The 21,173-nt window shown below is 34.9% G+C and overlaps 1 protein-coding gene and 1 long non-coding RNA gene across 2 annotated transcripts in view; one reads left to right on the top strand and one right to left on the bottom strand.

Annotated features, from left to right (window-relative positions):
- Positions 1-12,629, bottom strand: part of LOC131429824 (fatty acid synthase) — a 37,692-nt gene extending 25,063 nt beyond the window's left edge. The window contains exons 1-2 of the mRNA XM_058594215.1: positions 12,447-12,629; positions 7,976-8,695 (exon numbers count right to left, since the gene is read on the bottom strand). The gene's annotated coding sequence lies outside the window, so the exon portion shown is untranslated. The remainder of the gene's footprint in view (positions 1-7,975; positions 8,696-12,446) is intronic.
- Positions 2,685-3,225, top strand: LOC131429825 (uncharacterized). The gene is made up of 3 exons (XR_009229460.1): positions 2,685-2,880; positions 2,939-3,068; positions 3,126-3,225. It is a non-coding gene; the product is annotated as an uncharacterized LOC131429825 (long non-coding RNA).
- Positions 12,630-21,173: the final 8,544 nt, after the last annotated feature.

Raw genomic sequence — 21,173 nt, 5'->3', positions numbered from 1 at the left:
ATAAAGTTTGGACGAACATGCCATAACCTCACAAAATGAACAGAATGAACTTTTTTTGACAGTCGACGTGTAATTGTTTACAGTTCAAAAGTTCATCAGAGGTTCATCGTTCGAATGTAAAAATTTCAAGTCGCCTCACACTAAACAGATTCATACATATATCGCTCCTTGATGCTGGCAAGGGCGATCTTTAGTTATTTTCACTGTGGAATACGTTTTTAACAGGCACTTTTTCGACATTTTTCAATTTTTAATTTGCAGTCGCAGAACAAAACAAGTACACGGCAACTGTCAAAGATTAACTTGATTCATCGGCGGTTCATTTGTGTCGTCATCGTGCAAAACCTAATTGAACATAACTCAAAATTGAGTGACACACCACTAAAATTCATAAAAAGTACACGTACTCTAAACTTGAGTTACCACCTATCTACTCATTTTTGAGTTAAGGGACGAAGCTGTCAAAATTTGAATATTTTTCACTCAGAATAAGTAAATTTTTTTTTTTCAAAATTTGAGTTCCTTGCGCTCAACATTCGTAAATGTTTATATACAAAGTCACTCTTCTTTAATTTAAATGGGAAGCCCAAAAAAGTGAATCAAACCCGTTTCATTTTGACCGGTTGGGAGTCGAAATTGAACGATTTTGATATCCTTATGTTGTGCTTCTAACTTAGCATAATTGAAACCACAACATTTCTATTGAAAACATCTATGATTTATGATGTATAGTTTCAAAAACCAGAACTAGGAACGGTAATGAAAAACGACGTATTCTTGCATTCTTAAATTCGATAAGAATATTCCGAGAATGAAAACGCACTAAACTGCAAGAAGTATTTTTTCACTCAAATCTTTGAAAACTCAACGCTTAGGGCATGTGTAAGAGTGTTCTAGTTCTAGATGCATGATTTATGTCAGTTTCGAAATTAAAATCTAGAAATTATAACAAAATAAACCAGCAGCGTTTTATCTGTGTTTCAAATATATAAAAAATAGAACGGCAACGTATACCAGTTTGGCAGTAGAACTGTCCGAATAAATAAAACTAGAACGGCTTGCTGGGGATACGTTTGTTCCAGTTTCTGCTCTATTATAGATCGTCCATATAGAACTTCTAGCTGCTGAATTTGCTCTTACTCTGTTGTATGAACAAATGCGAGAGAACTCACAGCCTGAACAAATTTTACTCAAATTTTGACATATTGTTCCAGTTTATGAATTTGAGTAATCGCAACTCAAACCATGAGTTATGTTCAAAGAGCGTGTAGTAAACAGTCCATACTCGCTTATCAGTCCTATCGATTATCACCAATTTTGAGTTGAGGAATGAAATCTATCCTCATTATACTCTCAGAAATTGCAATAAAAGTTAAGAGTTTGTTCAGTAAAATGTGGAAAAAATATCAACTCATGTCTGTCCCATATGCAAAGTACCCGGAGGGTCATGGAAAACTTTGCCTTATATTACGAGAATCGATACTTTTTGAAGACCATAGATACATTTTTCATACCTTAAATGTGACTATATGCGGAGTGGAGGCAACAAGTACCTTCAAAAAGAGGGGTGTAATGTTTATAACGGCATAACTCCTAAAATACTGAACGGATTGCCACCAAACTTGGCACAGACTTGGTGTGGACGTAGGTAGTGTTAGCGAACAATCGACACTTTTCGAACGGAACAGATAATTAGAACAACTAAAAGATGGTCGAAGATATATTTATACGCGTAAAAGGATAGCAAGTGTCGCTAATAAAGAAACTGGAAGTGAAATTGTTTGTATATATCAGCAAAGTTTCATAACAACTCAGTAAATTGTCACCAAACTTGGCACAAGCACTTTTTACTATTCAAAAGTGGTCATAAGGGTTTTTTTCACGACAAGCTTAGACATTCATTGCAAAGGTGTTCAAAAGGGTGGAATTCGTAGGAATTGCGTCTATAAAGGGGTGTATATTGTAACATGGAAGGATGCAGACTAGAAGAATCTTCCCGAAACAACGCCGGTTCATTCAGCTAGTATTTTTATAAAAATAAAAATATTTTACTTGTGCGTTCCTGTCAATTTCTGGACATTTCAGGACCAGCATCGGAATGATTCAACGAATCAAGCGCAATTATGACTTGAAGATGTACAAAAGTAGAAAAAGCTCAACAAACTCCAGAACAAAAATCTCGTATCAAAACCAGGTCTAGTAAGTTGTCCAACTGCATTGTGGACAACGTCGACTAGGGCATTACTATGGATGACAAACAGATGTTGAAGAAGAACTCTACTAACTAAGTCCTTCATTTCACACTAGACAGATCCGACTGATCCGAGCTCTCCGATGCCGATATTTTTTCTGCTTCGGATATGGCTGAAAAAAAGTCGGTGGCGAAGAGTTCCTTAAATCTTATGGAGAGAGTGTACCAACTGCAGATACGACTGTTGCGATGTTGAAATTCAATCAGAAGGTGCTCATTTAGCAAACTATTTGCTCATATGGCTTGCGTCCTCCAATTTTCTATACATCAATAATAAATGCAGAAATTTATCAAAAGGTTGCTACAATTGTACACTGAGGATACTGCCCTTAAGAATATCATAAGTCAATGATTATGATTGTGTCAATTTTCAATTTTTGACAATTTCATTGCTGTCGTATGGGATTTATTATAATGAAATAGATTCCATTTAACAGCTTTATGATCTGTATACGATACACGTGTACATTTCATACGTCAGCGCAATGAAATTCAAAGTTGCATCTTGTGTGAAAAAAAACATAGTTGGCGCGTATGATACTCGATCAAATATAGTGCAAACATGGCTTCCGCTGATGGTTCACTTTAGGATCTTCCGATTTCGGCTAGTGCGTTGCAAGTATTCACAGGTAATTTTAAATAATATATTTAATGCGTTGTGTACTTAAATAATCCTTTTGTGTTTAGAGTGCGGAGTGGATATAACCGCTTTAAATTGTTGGACGGAACGGAAATTATTGATGCTATTTCTTCTGCCCAAGTAAATTGGAATACCAGTTTAATTTGGGAATGGATTTCAAATTGGCGGTGCCGTAATGTAAACCTTTTTATTTTGTTTCGTACTAAGCTTAATTTTCTTGCTTTTTTATTTTAGAATCTCAATGGAGCGATTATTGAGTGAAAATGAGAGTCTTCAATTATTATTATTACGTCACGTAACGTATTCGTTGTGTATAAAATCGTGCTTACAGTTTGCGTATCATGCACACAATAAATCGTTCACTGAGTCTTATGTTGAAGGAATTTTCAAAAATCAAGCAATTAAGCTTAAATCATACTGGAATAACATTGAAACATGGCTTTTTTGTAACAAAGATACCGTTAGTTTGGCATCTTCTTGTAGATTTAAGGGCATTTCATACAAAACTTGCTATTTTTTATAAGAACAGACAGTAATATTGTTAATCTTTTTGAGGCTGAGGAATACTTAATGGACAACCGTGATGTTTATGCCATATGTAGGCAATGGATTTGTGGGAACCATGATTCCCATTATGTAACTTTAGAGGTAATAGAACGTACAAATCATTTTATACTTATCAAATTAGATTCCATTGATGATCCACCTTTCACTGTACACTTTTTAGGTAATAAGCATTTATTTAGATATAAAAAGGTATTTATTTAAGAAAATTAGATAGTAAGTAACATGAAAAAGTAAATAAATTCATTATAAAAAAGGAATGAAATGCTTTTATCAATATATTGCATTTTTATTACTTCATTATTTATGTCATACACAACACTGATAATTTTATACGAAAAATTCTATGATTTTCACTGTAAAATAGTATGATGTTCATATGAAAAACGTATGATTTTTATATGTCACTAGAAATTTTCATACGTGAATCTTTATGAAATTCGTAAATTTGTAGATTGATATTCATAGTTTGCTCTTTGATGGAAAAATTTCCATTCATAGTTCAAAACTATGATATTCAATAGAAAAACTTGTGACGAAAAATCAAAGTACATTCGTATGATTTTCCAACGTGTAGTATTCTCAGTGTACGAACGATTTTGAGAAAAATTGGACAGCGACATCAATGAAGTGCACAAAGGCCACTGTATGAGAATTTGAATTAATGTCAAATTCAAAGCGCGTGCATTCTACTGAAACGAATTACTATTTTGTAAGTATGTAAACTGCAATGTTTTGAAAATTTGTGCAATGCTTCCATTTTTACTCACTAGTCATTTCGATACACTTAAGTTTATCTCCATTAAACTTGAAGTTCACACAGAAATTGTTGCCTATATATTCTAACTCCGTTCTTACTCTTTGAGCCGATGCATCGAACTGCCATATAAAATCTCACTTTAGCTAATGGTTTTAGTATATGAGATGAATGATGAAGCTAAAATGAATTCTACTGAAGATAAATTACACTAGCTCACTATTATTTTGTACAGTGATAGATAGGATTGATTTTGTCGGAGCCAATAGTTTTATGATACTGGAGTTTCTTACTGCAAATATGGCGCGATTATCTTGCACGCAGGTTATACACTAATGTACTTGTGAAAATAGTTACAGAGTTGTTCATCTCGTTCAAATGAAAAGTTAGTTTCTTATACTCTCGCATAATTTGCATAATTGATGCAGTTGTTTATGACTACAAACAACTAAAATATTCTGATTGTGCTCTATTTTCTCTGCCATCTGTGAATCTGTGTTTAATCCCAACACTAGAAATGGAATCCATTTGAAAAAAAGTGTTGAATTTTGGGGAAAAAGATGGGGAACACTCCTTCATTGATTTCATATATGAAAACCGTTAGGAATAGTGAGATATGCTATCTGTACCCAATGTACAATAAATTTGTTTCAAAATGTCGTTATTTTCTTCGAGTTATTCTGCTATGCTCAAGAAAGATATTAAAAAATTCTAGATGCACTAAAAATTTACTCATTTTCGGTGCTCAGAAGAAACAATACATGAATATTACATCAGTACATCATTGCCCATATCGATTTTTGCTATTTTTGAGTTAGGTTTGATGAAGCTCACGCTTAAAATAATTTTAGAAATTGCACAAGCGAATTTGCTCAGTGAAATGTGAAAAAAACTATCAACTCCGTGTAAAATTTTCATTACGAGAATAATTAAAGGAGAAAGTAAACAAAGGGAATCTGCCATTTTCACTAAGATTGTAATGAAAATTTTACACAGAAGTCTATCCCATATGCAAATGAGAGTATCTGCATATCAGTCCCATCTAGTGTAAATTTCATTAATTTATTATATTAAAATATTAGGAGTGTATTACTGTATATTTCGTGCAATAATATTAAGATTATTATTAATGATAATATTTAGTGCTACAAATCACCAAAAAAAAAATCAAAGAATTAGAAAATAAAATTTGAATCGTTCTTTTCTCAAAATACTGACTTTCCATATCGGACTGATATACAAAAATGAACAGATCAGTACTATCAGTTTTGGGTAGTTTGAAAAAGAAATGGAAAATTTTTTATAAATTTAAGCACTTTTCTTGAAAAAATACAACATCTCATATTAGCTTAATCGATTCTGGTTGGTATTTTGCAGCAAGGTGTTTCAGCCAGAATTATCTAAGCAACAACTTACAACTGGTTTTTCAAATGAGCGTGATTGAAAACTTTCCTGTCTTTTTTTTCTTCATCGGAGAAATAGGAAAAAATTCAGCAAAAAAAATGATCGAGTGTTCAGTTGAACTAGAGTTTATTTTGCCGGAGTAGCGACAAATTATTGGCATAATTATGGTGGATAAAAATCCAGCCGTTATCGAATTATGGTAACAAACACATATCAACTATCTGTTAGGAGATTTTTTATTACACTGTCTTACTTGCTTACTCTTTTTTATTGGGTAAAGTTTGTAGAAACTTAAACACAATGTCAATGTCTCTCGATGGTTGTGTTGCAACTTGAATTTATAAAGATGAACAAAATTGTTCACTGTTGTTCATTTTTATTTGCTGTTAATTGATTTAACTACAGGATCGACTTCTGGTTCCGGAACTACAGGATTATATGTGAAACGAAATTTAAATTGTGTAACTTTTTTTCTTGTATATGGCTGAACCGATCTAGGATTCAAATGAAATCTAAGAATCATCTAAGATTTAAATGAAAAGTTTTGCTCTTTAGTCAGATCCAACTTCCGGTTTTGGGGATACAGGATGATTAGTATAAAAATGTATATTTCATATAAATTATCCAGGTTTATCGGGTTAGCAGATTTGGATAGTCAATAACCAAATAAACCAAATAAATTTTAGTTTTAGCGGTATTCATTTTTCGATTCGGAAGGTATCCAAAAAAATAAATTCGCACTACGATTTCTCAAAGATGTCTACACTGATTTGCAAACATTTTGAAACAAGTGTTAACTATACAGCTACTCAGGTGAATTTATCTGACTTCGGCTACACCGATTTTCGAAATCCGGTTCCAGTATCGAATCGTTTCTCAAAGCTCAAACGTTTTCTCAAAAAAAAACGACCAAATCGAATTTCAGAAACAAAAGTTCAAATTAAAATAAATCCAATTTTATCCAATTCTGACTTTCGATTCTGGAATTAAAGGATGATGAATTTTTAAAATTCAAACCGATATAGAAGATGACAATCCCGAAAAGCTTTAAAGTTGGACTCAAAACTTTTGCAATTTATTCGTTATATGGCCATACGAATTGGTTTGGGTTATGCTGGTTCCTGAATACCGACTCGGGAAGTACCCTAAATTACCGTAAACTCTAAAGTGGAACTTACTTCGACATATCATGGAATGTTTAATCGATTGTCACATTTTTAGATTCAAATTCGATCCGATTCGCAGTTTCGACATTACAGAGTAATGAGTAATTAAAATATCAAATTGCCGCTTAAAACGACGGTCGTTAAAATAATGTCATGAGAACTGAAACACCGAAGAATCTTCATGCAAAAAACACATGCGGATTGATAAAGTAAAGGTATCATCTCACTGCTAGGTGGATTAAGCACGTTTTTAAAAAAATATATGAAAAAACACATAGCACTTTCCGCATACAGGTAACATGATCTAATTGATAATAGTGTCTATTGCAGTAAATTTGCAGAAGCAATAATTGATGATAATGGTAAATCATGATAAACGGAGAAGGCCGTGCTCAACCGTTATGTGAATAGTTATATTAAAATGTACACGCGATCACGAAGATTCTACATTTACATTAAACTGTGTATATTACGTTCGTGTTTGAGTGGATTGTTCAATAAATTAAAGTTAAATCTGCACACGAAAACATCGAAACAATACAGAATTTAAATCCTGGTATTTTTGAATTTGAAAAAATGGAAGCGAAATTTCTTCACATATACAGATTCTAAGTTCATGATTAGTAAATTATTTCATTTAATTATTTGTAAATTAAGTAAGTTATTTCATTTAATTTAAATAAAATTTTGATAAATTTAGTTTTATTTCACTCTTTTCAACTTTCAAGCGTTTTACCAAAACTTTTCGTAGTTGAATTTTAGGTAACTCACAATTCAACAGTAAAACTCAATTATACCACATACTTCACTAACTTGCACATTCTAACTTTACCTTCACAAATTAACTTTTCTGAATTGTAGATGTTTTAAACTACCAGCATTCGTAGGGAATGTTTTACAGATTCTAAATAAATTGCCATTTCATATTTTAATTTGTCCGAATTATGCCAGTCTGATTGCGAGATGGCGAAGCAACTTTGAACAATTTTGTTTACATTGAGCTGTAGTCAAAGATTCATGAAAGTTTTCACTTGAGAATAAAAACTGAAAATACCACAATAATCCTAACTTTATCTAGTTAAATTCAGGGTTTCAGTTGTAATGAACGAATTTGATTTTCTGAAATAATCACGATGCGAAATATTCCTTTTAAAAATTGAAATAATTAGATACTCAACATGTTGGAAACTTACCGTTTCAGTTAGCAAATGATCGTTGCAGCACTCACTTCCAGTAAATAGCAACCCGAAGGATCACCTGTGGGCACACCTTCTTACTGACACGTTCGGAAATAGACTGAGCTAGCTAGACGGACAACTGGATCCGTTTCGGTTCAGAATCTTCGAAAGGATTTTCACGCGCCACTAACACACTTGGTTACACCGCTCGATCACACCACTTTATCAAGCTGTGCGATCCGAGTAAAAAATGATTACTGATTGCAAATTTTCACTGCAAGCACTTCTCTATAATCATTTGTTTATCTCACTCGCTTCTATTTTTATGTACCCTGATTATGGGATCTGTTATCGCACACTTTCCGTTAGGACCAGCTACGTTAGAGCCGGGTTGTCAAGGATTATCCTGGATGGATGGATCACTGAACGTAGAGCTTACAACAACAAAATCCCAATCCGAACGCGTTGAAGCACAGCCTCAAACTGAATCCCTGCTAATGGGATGACTAGTACTTATTTACTTCACTCAGCGAATGAAGGGGAAATCACTCTCTCTCACACGTGGAACTTCGACACGCACACAGTCGTCAATGCGGGCTTGTGCAAATTCTCTCTGCGCTCACGAAATAGCGGTTTATGTATCTAGACTAGCTTCACTTTTATTGTACACGCTAACGTCACGCTTGCCGGTATGATTCTAGGCCTGCTTTCTCCGAAAAAAATTTCGATTAAACACTGGAAGAAAAAAAGAAGGGTTTTTATTACTTGTGCCGAACATATATAAATCGAACGTATACATATTTTCTGGTATCAAAGAATAAATATTTTGATTGCTACTATCCTATACTTCCAAGTTCATATTACGTATGCAACGTTAGTGCACTAGGTATCGACCGTGTCGGTTACCTAACAGTTGTATAGTATTGTACTGATAAACATTAACCGAGAGTACTGGTACTTTCTGGAGACAGTAGAGTGTAGAGATGCGCTGTTGTCATATGCAACAGCAACACATCCACGCAGATCATCACATCGCCTGATTCGGCTTTGCGTGACCGCACTTGTGATGCTGAAACTTTTCAAGGACAAACAACCGGACCGCGCTGATGATGACGATGATGATGCAGAGCTGTCGTTGTTGGCGAGAGCGTGTCTGGTTTGTCAGTTCTACTTCAATCGCTGGACCAGGATCTGGGATGCGGTCGCTTCTAATCGTACTTTTGTTTTCGGTCGTTTTCAGCGGGACGAGACGATTTATTGTTAGTTTTTTTTTTAATTTAGCAGAAATCAAAGTAAGCCAACTAGACACATCCGATTCGGTTCACATGTTTTCAACATGAGAAGCGGTTATTTATTCGTTTTTTCGCGTATTCATGATGTATTTCATTGAAAATCATTGATGTGGATTGCTTTGGTTTTGTATATTAGAGTAGAAATAAAGGGTGATTTTTTAAGAGCTTGAGAACTTTTTTAAACAATAAAACGCATAAAATTTGCAAAATCTCATCGGTTCTTTATTTTAAACGTTAGATTGGTACATGACATTTACTTTTTGAAGATAATTTCATTTAAATGTTGACCGCGGCTGCGTCTTAGGTGATCCATTCGGAAAGTCCAATTTTGGGCAACTTTTTCGAGCATTTCGGCCGGAATAGCCCGAATTTCTTCGGAAATGTTGTCTTCCAAAGCTGGAATAGTTACTGGCTTATTTCTGTAGACTTTAGACTTGACGTAGCCCCACAAAAAATAGTCTAAAGGCGTCAAATCGCATGATCTTGGTGGCCAACTTACCGGTCCATTTCTTGAGATGAATTGTTCTCCGAAGTTTTCCCTCAAAATGGCCATAGAATCGCGAGCTGTGTGGCATGTAGCGCCATCTTGTTGAAACCACATGTCAACCAAGTTCAGTTCTTCCATTTTTGGCAACAAAAAGTTTGTTAGCATCGAACGATAGCGATCGCCATTCACTGTAACGTTGCGTCCAACAGCATCTTTGAAAAAATACGGTCCAATGATTCCACCAGCGTACAAACCACACCAAACAGTGCATTTTTCGGGATGCATGGGCAGTTCTTGAACGGCTTCTGGTTGCTCTTCACTCCAAATGCGGCAATTTTGCTTATTTACGTAGCCATTCAACCAGAAATGAGCCTCATCGCTGAACAAAATTTGTCGATAAAAAAGCGGATTTTCTGCCAACTTTTCTAGGGCCCATTCACTGAAAATTCGACGTTGTGGCAGATAAAATTATCTTCAAAAAGTAAATGTCATGTACCAATCTAACGTTTAAAATAAAGAACCGATGAGATTTTGCAAATTTTATGCGTTTTATTGTTTAAAAAAGTTCTCAAGCTCTTAAAAAATCACCCTTTAGTTATGTCAGAAGATTGCAATTCTATTCGAAAGTGCTGAAACGGAGCGATCCATGGAAGCAGCATTTTTCAATAAAAAACGTCATTAGTATTGTTATTTTCGCTTGATGCCAAACCTAAATCCACCCTAACTGTTGTCAACCCGTTTGTTTAAAGCCAGTTTCAACGTCATTGAAATGAAAATCAAGTCAGTTTCGAACCTGATTCTTAAACCGTTGCTAAGTGCAAAGTAGACACAGTCTCGTGAAAATATTTGTTTGATGAAACTACCCCGAAGATTCTGTTTTCTCAAGCGAAAACAACAAAATACAAAAATTTGAGTGACACAAATATCTGACCTTAAATTATGTGGTTCGACTGCTGCTTCGTTGGAGTTTGTTGTCTAGTGATTGTCATTCAACTAAATAATTGCTAGTAAGAAATAATGAATCATAAGTGAATATTAAAAAGTATAACTCATTCGAAATTTCTTGCTACTTTTGAATGTTTTAAGCATAACAAACATACTGTACATAATTTCGTAGATTGATCTTCCGTCTATGATAAAATATCGATTATTGTATACATGACAGAGAAGAGCAATGAGCAAGGACCTACCGCACGATATGTACTAATAACATGTTGATACCGAATAAGGTTTTTGAAATACCTAACTTTGATGGAATCGTATGCTGATTTTGTTTGTTGATCGTTATTCTGAGGCTAATCCAGAGTCGTCCAAACTACCTTAAAAATGTTTTTTTTCGCCCTGAAAAATCTTAACAGGTTTTAACATGACATTTATGTGAAATTGTTTATTTGTGCTGTTATACATAACATGACATTTTTTTGTTGTTTTGTAACTTACCATACTAATAATTTAAAAAAATAAAATTTTGAATTTCGTGATTTTTAGATAATTTAATGCATAATGTCCCAAATATGGAACACATTGTTTTTTCACCCCTGAAGAGGTAGTTTTGTCTCGGGATTTTTTTAGTATTTTTCCCGTGTTCTGGACCATCGAAAAAAGTAAAAATTTTATTTTTGAAAAATCATGCAATTAAGGGTTAAACACTCCACTTTTCTTATAGTTCAGTTTGCTAGCTGTTGACTGAAGAAGGTTAGGGTAGAATAATCGGAAATGGTAACCAGAACAATCGCCTTTTTAGGAATCTGGATGAATAGAAATGTCAAATATTTTTCGGTTCAAACATTCCACACGGTTATTCGTTCTTCTGGGAGTGTTCCAAAGAATGTGCATTGAAGTTTCTCTAGAAACACTCTTTTCAAAATATGTCGAACAGCTACACTGTTCGTACTAACGACACATTTACAGATAAAAATATGTTGTGAAGTTACATACTTTTCCAGGCACATATTTGGAGCAGTGAATGGAATTTGAACTTACTTTATAGTTCGTTATGTTTCAACATACTTTGAAACTGGAACTAAATGTTTATTTCATGGTACTATCGATTATCACATGTCGTATGAATTACACTTTTTTTCTGTGTGCTCTTGTGCTTAGTATCAAATACTAAAACAAAAACAACAAAGCTTTGATTGATTTTTTCCTCAGATTTTTAAAATCTTTTGCATGCATTTTGTTTGGTCTGTTTAGTAAACTAAGACAAACTGTCATTTGCACCTGGAACTTTTTTTAATGTTCGATTATTTAATTTCCACACTAGTGTTAAATGTGGTGAATTTAGTTTAATTTTGGCTGTTGCAGTTCAACAACTAGAGGAAAATTATATGTATATGATATTCTTCCACAACAACGGTCAAAACCTTGAAGCGGAATGACCAACACAATACCATTGGTATCGCATATTCTCTTTCCAAGTCAATCAAATACGCGCTCGATTTTTGATGTCCTTGTTGTGGTCACGAGCGCCACCCAGAGTAGGCGAATGATGTAGTTTTTCCCCATCCCTCCCTCTTTTCTCTCACTTGAACTTCTATCGTTACATGTCTGGCTCACAAAAATGTTTTTTTTTTCAGTTACTATCGATTTATCCACACCTTACATTTTACGAGTACTCATGAACAACAATATGCAACGAAAATCATGAAATGCATGAAAGCAGTATATAGAAAAAACGCATTACAAAACAAAATTTCAAAAATACCTGTGTTATAAGCGCGCTTCAAAATTGGCTATCTTTTATAAAATGTGAGATTTTACTTGGTTTTTAAACACTTCCGTTGTTTTTGCTTGAACTTGTCAATCAAAATCCTTAAGAATATCTTTTCACTGAATTTAAAAACACGCCACCACACCCGGGTACCTATGTCTGCTGAATGATGCGAAGGAGACCACAATGTGTCAGTCTGCTGAATCGATAATTTTATGAAGAGCTTGTGAGAGCAGTAAGAAAAGAGGAGAGCGAGTGTCACGCGAAAATTTCTTTGCAGAAAAGATCCATGAAAACAATTAAATATCGTACGATATTATTTCAAGAGAGAGAAATAAGGAGAGAAGAGAACATCTCAACAGCCATGGCATGCCGCGATCTATTCATCTAAAAATGAATAGGCCCTGCTCAGGTTCCACAAAGTACCGAATAGAGCTCGTAAATGAGTTTTCTAATAATTGTAACGAACTATTTATGTAGGTGGTTTCTAAGAAAATACCATTCCAAGACTTTTCATAAAGCTCCAACGCGACCGTTATGAAAAGTGTAGAAAGTATGATAAAAATTCTACAGTAAATGTAACGCTACATTGAGAGCATGAGAGAGTAACCATAAAGTTGAGCAAACATATAGATAGTATATAATGATCATACGATGTTGGCAAATTACAGTCGTTGTTTCGATAGTACTGCGTCCACATTTTCATGCTTATGCCATTTATGAAATATCGAATTTAATCGTACTTTCCAGATCATATTGTTATTTTCAGTTGTATTAGTTTGTTCAGTTAGTTCTTTTAACAACGAAATTTCGTTCTACGAGGTTTATGAGTGGTCCCATATGAAATGAGATACTCGCGACGACTAGGATATTCGCTATTACACCATCGATACCGTTCTATGGATCACTAGATACCGTTCTATAGATATTAACTGATAAGAATGCATAAAATACACTCAGATGAATATTCACGTCAAATTAAACATTTTATGTGACGAATATTAATGTTATGCGAACATATCCTAAAATGAATAGAATCATCTTATAGTACATATAATTTATGTGAGTTGACCAAACGTCAAACAATCTATGTGAGTTTCCAGTGTAAAAAAAAATCGATATAAAAATGTCGAGCAGTGAGTCTTTAGGGTGTAAGTAGTTTGGTAGTTTGCTAGAAAATCTAGTATTGAGTCCCCTTACAGTTTACAAAGAAAAATAAATTTAATGTTTTGTTTGAACTAAATTAAAACTACGTGCAAAGTAGGGTGGAAAATATTCACATAACTTTGCACGTAACTATAATGTGTATTATTTGAGTTTATGAACGTAAGCACTACACTGAAAATTGTTTTGAGGAGAAATCGCTCGTTGTCAGCTTTTCTATAAGCAACCCAAAATTAAGGAGAAAAAAAATTTTTGGTGCCATCCTAATTTTAGATAAATAACGGATTACAATTTTCATAATTGGTTGAACTATTCAAAATTTGACTTGATTGTAGAAAAAATAGGTAGCGACCATTGCTGAAGTTACCTTTTACCTAAAAATTGAAGTCATCACTCGTTAGTCTGGTTTATGTAGTATTACTTAAAAATGTGTATCTCCGAACTTTAGTAGGGTTCTACCTAAAATTAGGTAGCGGCTGATAAGAGTGTAAATGTTTTTTTAAGGCAAAGACATTAGCGGCCCTTACACGATCATTAAAAGTGTCATTACCAAGTAATGATACTTCTGCTCAAACGCTCGTCATTAGTGCATTACTATACATCATTACTTTTTAGCATTACTCGTTCATTATTAATGATGAGTATTTGTAACTACTCCAGCAATAGCAATAGCAATATTTTTATTTTCGTTTAGCTGAAAATAAAGTTTATTTGCCATTGAAACGTTAAGGTTAATGAAATATTAACAATTTAAATCTACACATTGTCATTTTTTCGCGTATAGTTCTAAAGATATTCAGCACTTCCACAAAAAAATAAGAAGAAGAAATAATGTTGGTAATGATGGAAAATCCGGAATTCCATCATTACTTGTGTCATTACTGAACTCGTAGACCTTACACGATCATTAAAAGTGTCATTACTTTTCAGTAATGACACTTTTAATGATCGTGTAAGGGCCGCTATTGACAAGATATCCAGCTCTCACATTTCACGAACAAATCATTGGCAACATTTTTTTCGTGAACATGCACGGAAAATAAAAACTACCTATTATTTGTGTTCTTTTTACTTAATTTTGAGTTCTTTTGAATCTTTTCTTCCGCTCGCTCCTTCCATTGTTGTCAAAATACAAAGAGCAAAACCACCCAACAGCGAGAGTTTCGTTCAATAAGCCAAAATTAAGTAAACCGTACCAACTTGAAATTGAGTCAATACGACTCAACTGTAGAGTAAATATAACTTACCATTGAGTAGATATAACTAATCTTTAAGTATTTTTTTCCACGTGCCTTACGAAAACTACATAGAGTCACTTTACCAAAAAATAGGTTATTGAACGGAACCCCGAAATTGGGTGGAATGTACTTAAAATTAGGTTGTTTTGCGGTTCCGTGTGGCGCCCATGGCGTCCTCCGGCCAGGGATGCCAGGTTCACAGATTAATCTGCGTTTCACAGATTTTTAATTTTTTGTACAGATTTTAAAAATGACACAGATTTTTGAGAATGATCACAGACCGTTTTTTTGCTCACCAAATTGATTTTGATCTGCTATTATGGTACGGAAAACGGGCACAGATTTTCACAGACAGGTTTTTGGTTTGATCACAGATTAAAAAAAATGACCTGGCATCCCTGCCTCCGACGTGTCCGTATTGAATCTTGTACATACAAGTAGGTTAGAGCCAAATTCGTTCGTGCCAAAATAGCAGCACTGCACGCCTATACAATTGACATGATATGTTCAATGTGATGCCGTGCGAAGGCGTTGCAGAACTAAGATTGATTTCGCTCCAAGCTGACAGGATCTGATTTAAGGATAGCTTATTATGTAAACGGCGTTTTCGCTCCTTAATTTTTAGTTTGGAGTGTAAAAAAAATATGAGCTACCTAAATTTGAAACTTCATGTGCCTATTATTATTTATTAGAGACTGAAGCAGTGTTAAATATATGTTAACATATCGTGTCATTTATCAGAAATAATTGCTCAAAGGGGGACATGCTACTTTAGCAGAAATAAGCAGTCTTGGCATTACATTCCTTTTGTGGAATTTGGCCTTTCTGTTTCAACAGACTTCGCAGCCGATTCTTAGTGTACAGAATCATTGCATGGGCTAGTACTATGGATCCTACTGACACTAAGAATCCTTCCAGGTCGGGGCTCGAACATACGACAACTGGCTTGTAAGGCCAGCGTCCTATGCATTGAACCGTCAACCCGGGACTAAAATAAATAGCGTGCATTGTAGAGTTTTAGGAGTTGATTCTGCAACAATGTTATTCGGGTTGCCTTTCTATTAAAGAAAAGATATGCAATCACTGTCGAAATCGACTTTTCAATTTTATCTGAATCCGAGTTCCCGTCTCGGAACTACAGAGTTATCACGCAACCCACCTGGGTTCGATTCCCAACCCCGCACATAGGGTCAGAAAAATTTTCTGGTTTGAAGAGGCGAATGACCTTAAAGTGTTAAAACCTTTATAATTGAAACAAAAAAAAAATTACAGAGTACTACGAGCAAAAAATATGCCCTCAATTTTCTCAGAGATGGCTGAACCGACTTTTACATATTTTGATTAAAATAAAGTTTTATACAATCGGAACGCTATTAAATTTTATTTTGAACCGGTTTCGGAATTATAGGGTGAGAAGTAAAAAAAAGCAATATCAAGGGCAAGTTTATATACACGGATATATCAATACTAATACAATCCGTTGAACCCGCTAATAAACCTGTGCGTGTCTTGTTAGTTGATGTCCAGAAAAGTTGATTTCGAATATTTCGTTTCTCAGTTCTCGGCTTCGTAAGTACCGGAATCAGTGGTCAAGACTCTAAACGGAACTCATTTCATATTCGCACGCCTAAACAGATTTTAGCAAACCTACGCTTAAATGAAGGTAAAGGGTCTTATATATGGTCTCAAAGGCTGATATTGAGTTTTGTTCATTTGGAGCAGGGGTTCCCAAACTATTTTGAGCAACTGACCCCTTTGCCCATTTACATTTACCTCAGATCCGCTATAACGCGTATATTATTTTATTGCCGAGGTTGTGCACAAATGTGTTGCATAATTATAATACGCCGTTGAAATTATTAGAATAATACATTTTTCTAAGAACCAACAAGTTTGAACACGTTCGCAAAATTTCAAATAAGACCTTGTGTTCGTTGATAGGGGTCGATATTTCAGTTCTCATTGACCCCCAAAATTAGTGTTTGCTTATTTCGACCCCTCGAACACCAATTTCGACCCCAAGGGGACGATGAAAAAACGAAACATTCTTCTAAATTTTACTCATTGATTACGAAATGGAAAAGTTATGTTAGTTTTTATTCAAGATTCAGTTTTTTTAAGGATCTCTTAGTAATATTTATGAAAATATTACTAAAATAGTTGGCAGACCAGTCAAACACGCAATTTCCTAATACCAAGCGATTAAGGAAGATCCAAGATGAATCCGTCTTGGTGACTGCAGTGCGACAGTTATCTTGGCACGGTAAGTGGCTCCGATTGCTCGTCTTCGATAAAGTCAACCCAATCACACATTTCGCAACGATCATTTAATTTTATATTGATACGACTTCCGATTCCGGAATTAGCGTATAAAATCCTTTGAGCCTGCCATTTTACCTGTGCGTGTCTTGTTAGTTGATGACCGGAAAGGTTGATTTCGAATATTTCGGTTCCCAGTTCCCAGTTCCTGCGCTTGTTTCTTTAATTGCAAGACACGCAAAAAAGTAGTCAGTAATCAATGTAGATAACTCGTATGTGCATTCTTATGAGCATGGTTAACCACAAAGAGTGGTCCAATTCGTGATGATGATAATTTTTAAATCGCCTGATGCATGGTGATAATTGTATTATCAAACATCGTATGATTGCATCCCTGTACAACAAAAGCCACTGGTCGTATTATCATCCTGTACCAATTGAAACGAAATGCTTGTTTACAACCAACATATTATAACTGAAGTTTTCATTAGTTTACTTTAAAGTTTATGGATAGGTTATTTACTTGTCTAGAAAAGTTTTTTTTTCTATTACTATTTTGAACTCTTTTTCTAGGCTATACAACATGTGGTTGCTCCTCGAAATTCTCTTTTCTTGGCGCACACCATGTAGGCTCCTACAGTACTGAAATAAGTTGATCACCCAAAGGCTCATCAGTTGATTGGCGTTCGCAACGGTTACCAAACAGCAAGCAAAAATTTATAACTGATGGCGCGTGTACGCCTGGGAAATGTCCTATCGGTATTCTGCTATTCATGATCGCATACTTGTCCCATTTGAGTAAGAAATTCCACAGGAAATGGGACAAGTATGCATGGTAGCCAGTAGCATCACTCGCACCTTCTCGCGGCCAATAGTCTCGACTGATTCATACCTTGAACACGATAGCACCACGCGCAGTTCCGATGAAGCTTTCTCGTATAATCGAAAGCAGCTGATAGTCAAAGAAACTGATTAGTTTTTTTTCGTGTAAGCATCGTGCGCCACGGTACTCTAGTAAATGTAGATAATGTTCTCGGTCGTGAAGCTTGGTATTAAATACAAGCTAATTTTTATAGCAGTTAATCGCAGGCTTGGTTTGTTCTTGTTGTCATACCAGATTGATGGGAAAGTACTTTATAATTCAACTACTGGTGTGATAATCCCGGTGATAAGACAGTCTCATTGAAACATTTCCTTCATTAATCAAATTTTGGACACAAATTTAGGCAGATCCAATAACTCACCGAATGACTCGGGTGGTTAGCAAATGTATAGTATGCGTCAAAAAATTTTGCGACTCTCACTAATACTACCTAGTTTTACAAAATTTTGCTCCAGGTGTCAGTTATTGTTTACAAACAGATTGGTATATTCGAACTTGTTTTTATTAAGGAAGATTTTTTGAAGACAAGATTACTTAGATTACTTCACGCCCAGAAGTCAGTTTCAGATATCATGGTTCTTATAAAATGTTAAAATACTAATGTATCATTATTTTCTGGCAAAGCTGGCTAATGCCTCATTATTTTCTGACGCATACTGTATTCTTCCTGGGATAACATTCCCGAAATCGAAAGCATCTGCAATGATGCATTTGACCTTGATAAACCCGACATGTGCAGTACCGGACGTGTTTTGCATAATTCATTTGAACGGGATATTTGATCACACTGTAACATTAAAAAGAGCCTGCATGTGTCCAAACCTGTTGAGCCATATCAGACCCTGTCAGCTTGGACCGAAATCAATCTTCAGTTCAACAACGCCATCGCACGGCATCACATTCAACATATCATGTCAGTTGTATGGGTGCGCAGCCCTGCTATTTTGGCGCGCACGAATTTGACATTTCTCTACCCTACTTCTATGTATGAGATTCGATGCGGACTCACCTGAGGGCGACATGCTCGCAAAAAAGGATGTTGCCAATGATTTGTCCGGGAAATGTGAGAGCTGGATATCTTGTTAATATGATGTCTTTGGCCATATCTAACAAAAACAGTGTGGATAGAAAAAAGGGCAAATATCTTCAACAATCTTTCCATATGAAGAAATCAAAACATAAAGAGTGTCTAAAATATGATAAACAAGAGTTACTTCACTTCGAAGCCTCTTTGGAATCGGAAAATATTTTAGATACGAATACCAACAGCTTACAAGCTTTGTGTAACTTTCATTGTCATTATCGATTTTCGATCGGTTTCGCAGAAAACCGAAATGATAGAAAGAAGCTAGAGATGGGCAAAATCGTTCGTTTAATTTGATCTTCAAACTTGATCTATTAGTAGCTTTTGAACGATCCTAAGATTATTAAAAACGGTTCAACTATAATCGAGAAAGTTGAGCGGATTACAAAATTAGACTACTTCACGCGAAGAAGTCAGTTTCAGATATCATGGTTCTTAAAAAATGTTCAAGGGCTACTGTATTCGTGTCAAGGCGTCAGTGGGACTCCAACAGTACCAAGAAAACCTAGAACTGGTTGGAAGCGATCTGTGAGAACGCCAGGGTTGATGCAATTCATTAAGATGAAAGTAACTAGTAATCCCGTTTGGAGCATGTGACAAATGGCAAAACAGGCTAATGTATCATTATTTTCTGGCAAAGCTGCCTCATTATTTTCTGACGCATACTGTATTCTTCCTGGAATAATATTTGTCGAAGTAATATTCGGATATCTCGGTGAAGCACCTTTTTTACCGTAGTTTGGCATAATATTATGCTGAATTTGTCAGCAAACAACAAATATACCGAGATTAGCAAATCCGTTTGCCTAGATTTCGAACAGTGTGTTAGCTTTTTACTGAAACCTGGTAAGACACTTGTCATCTAATGTCTCTTGTCGGTTTCGCAAAGCACCACGTCGCCCTTGTTCGTGGTGGAAAACATATAAAAAAAAATCCTCTGTATATTCAATTGCTGATGACTCGGGAATTTATTATTCAATCCTGATCACATTTGCCGAGCTAACAGCAAAATTGCTGCTGACAAGCTCGGCAATAATTCACAGTTAACAAATTTAGAACTGCCGCGATTCTCAGTAATTATACATTTTGCGAGACGATTACCGAGCACTCTGCTCTGCAAATCTCGGCATTTTTTTGCCGAGATTCAGCAAGAAAATTTAAGTGTGTAATTGAATACTAAAAACTGTTTAGTGCCACTTTTCTTTACGTTTCGTCTTTGACTCGTCAGTGCAGAGCAGTTCAAATTGAACTACTTAGTGCTTAGTTTAGTGTCGTCATCGCATTTGTGTATACGTAAATAGTTTAAACATAAAAAATTTCTTCTCTCAAGCAACTAATAAAAGTGAGATTCATTTATTAACGTACAATAGTACAATTCCAAAAAACTAATGCGAAAAGTGTACAGAATCAGAACAAAGAATTAAATTTATTTTTATTTTTTAAAAAGTACCAACTATTTTCCTTAACGTTTTGCAAAGCAGACGCAAGGTTCACGCTACTCATGTAACACTCCAATAATATTGCACCAAGGTGTAAGTAGTGTAAACTTTGCGTTTGTTTAGCGGTTTATTTGAGCCACTAGGCGGAGATGACAGCTCAATTTGAACTTTAAGCACTGATGAGCCGAAGGCGAAACGTATAGAAATAGAAATTAAATATGTGCTTTTTGTACTAACCAAAAAACCCTAAATGTTCAAATATCAACAGTCTAAACCACAACTGTAAGCAAAACATTACAAGTATTTAGGTTATGAAAGCAAATCCTCCAGAAAAAAAAGTTCCAACTACTTCAAACTACAGATCATTAAACTTGGTAATGTATAAAACATTTTTATAAAGGGAGCGAAGAGGTTAGAGCAAATAAAAAGCAACCAAGTAAGCAAGTTTAGTTTCTCTCCCGAATGTTTTGACACGATCACACACATTTTCCTTACTATTCCAGTAATAAGCATTATTCGAAAGTGGTAAAGTATAGCATATTTCACATTGTAGTAATATTGTTTGAACATTATAGTAACTTAGGTGAAAAATATGAACGATTATAGAGACGAACTACGGGGGTAATAGAAAAAAGTTTTATATCATAAGATATT

This window comes from Malaya genurostris, chromosome 2, assembly GCF_030247185.1.
Source record: "Malaya genurostris strain Urasoe2022 chromosome 2, Malgen_1.1, whole genome shotgun sequence".
In the NCBI taxonomy this organism is placed as follows: Eukaryota; Metazoa; Arthropoda; class Insecta; order Diptera; family Culicidae; genus Malaya; species Malaya genurostris.
The sequence above is the reverse complement of the archived record's forward strand: the minus strand, read 5'-3'. Positions and strand labels throughout refer to the sequence as shown.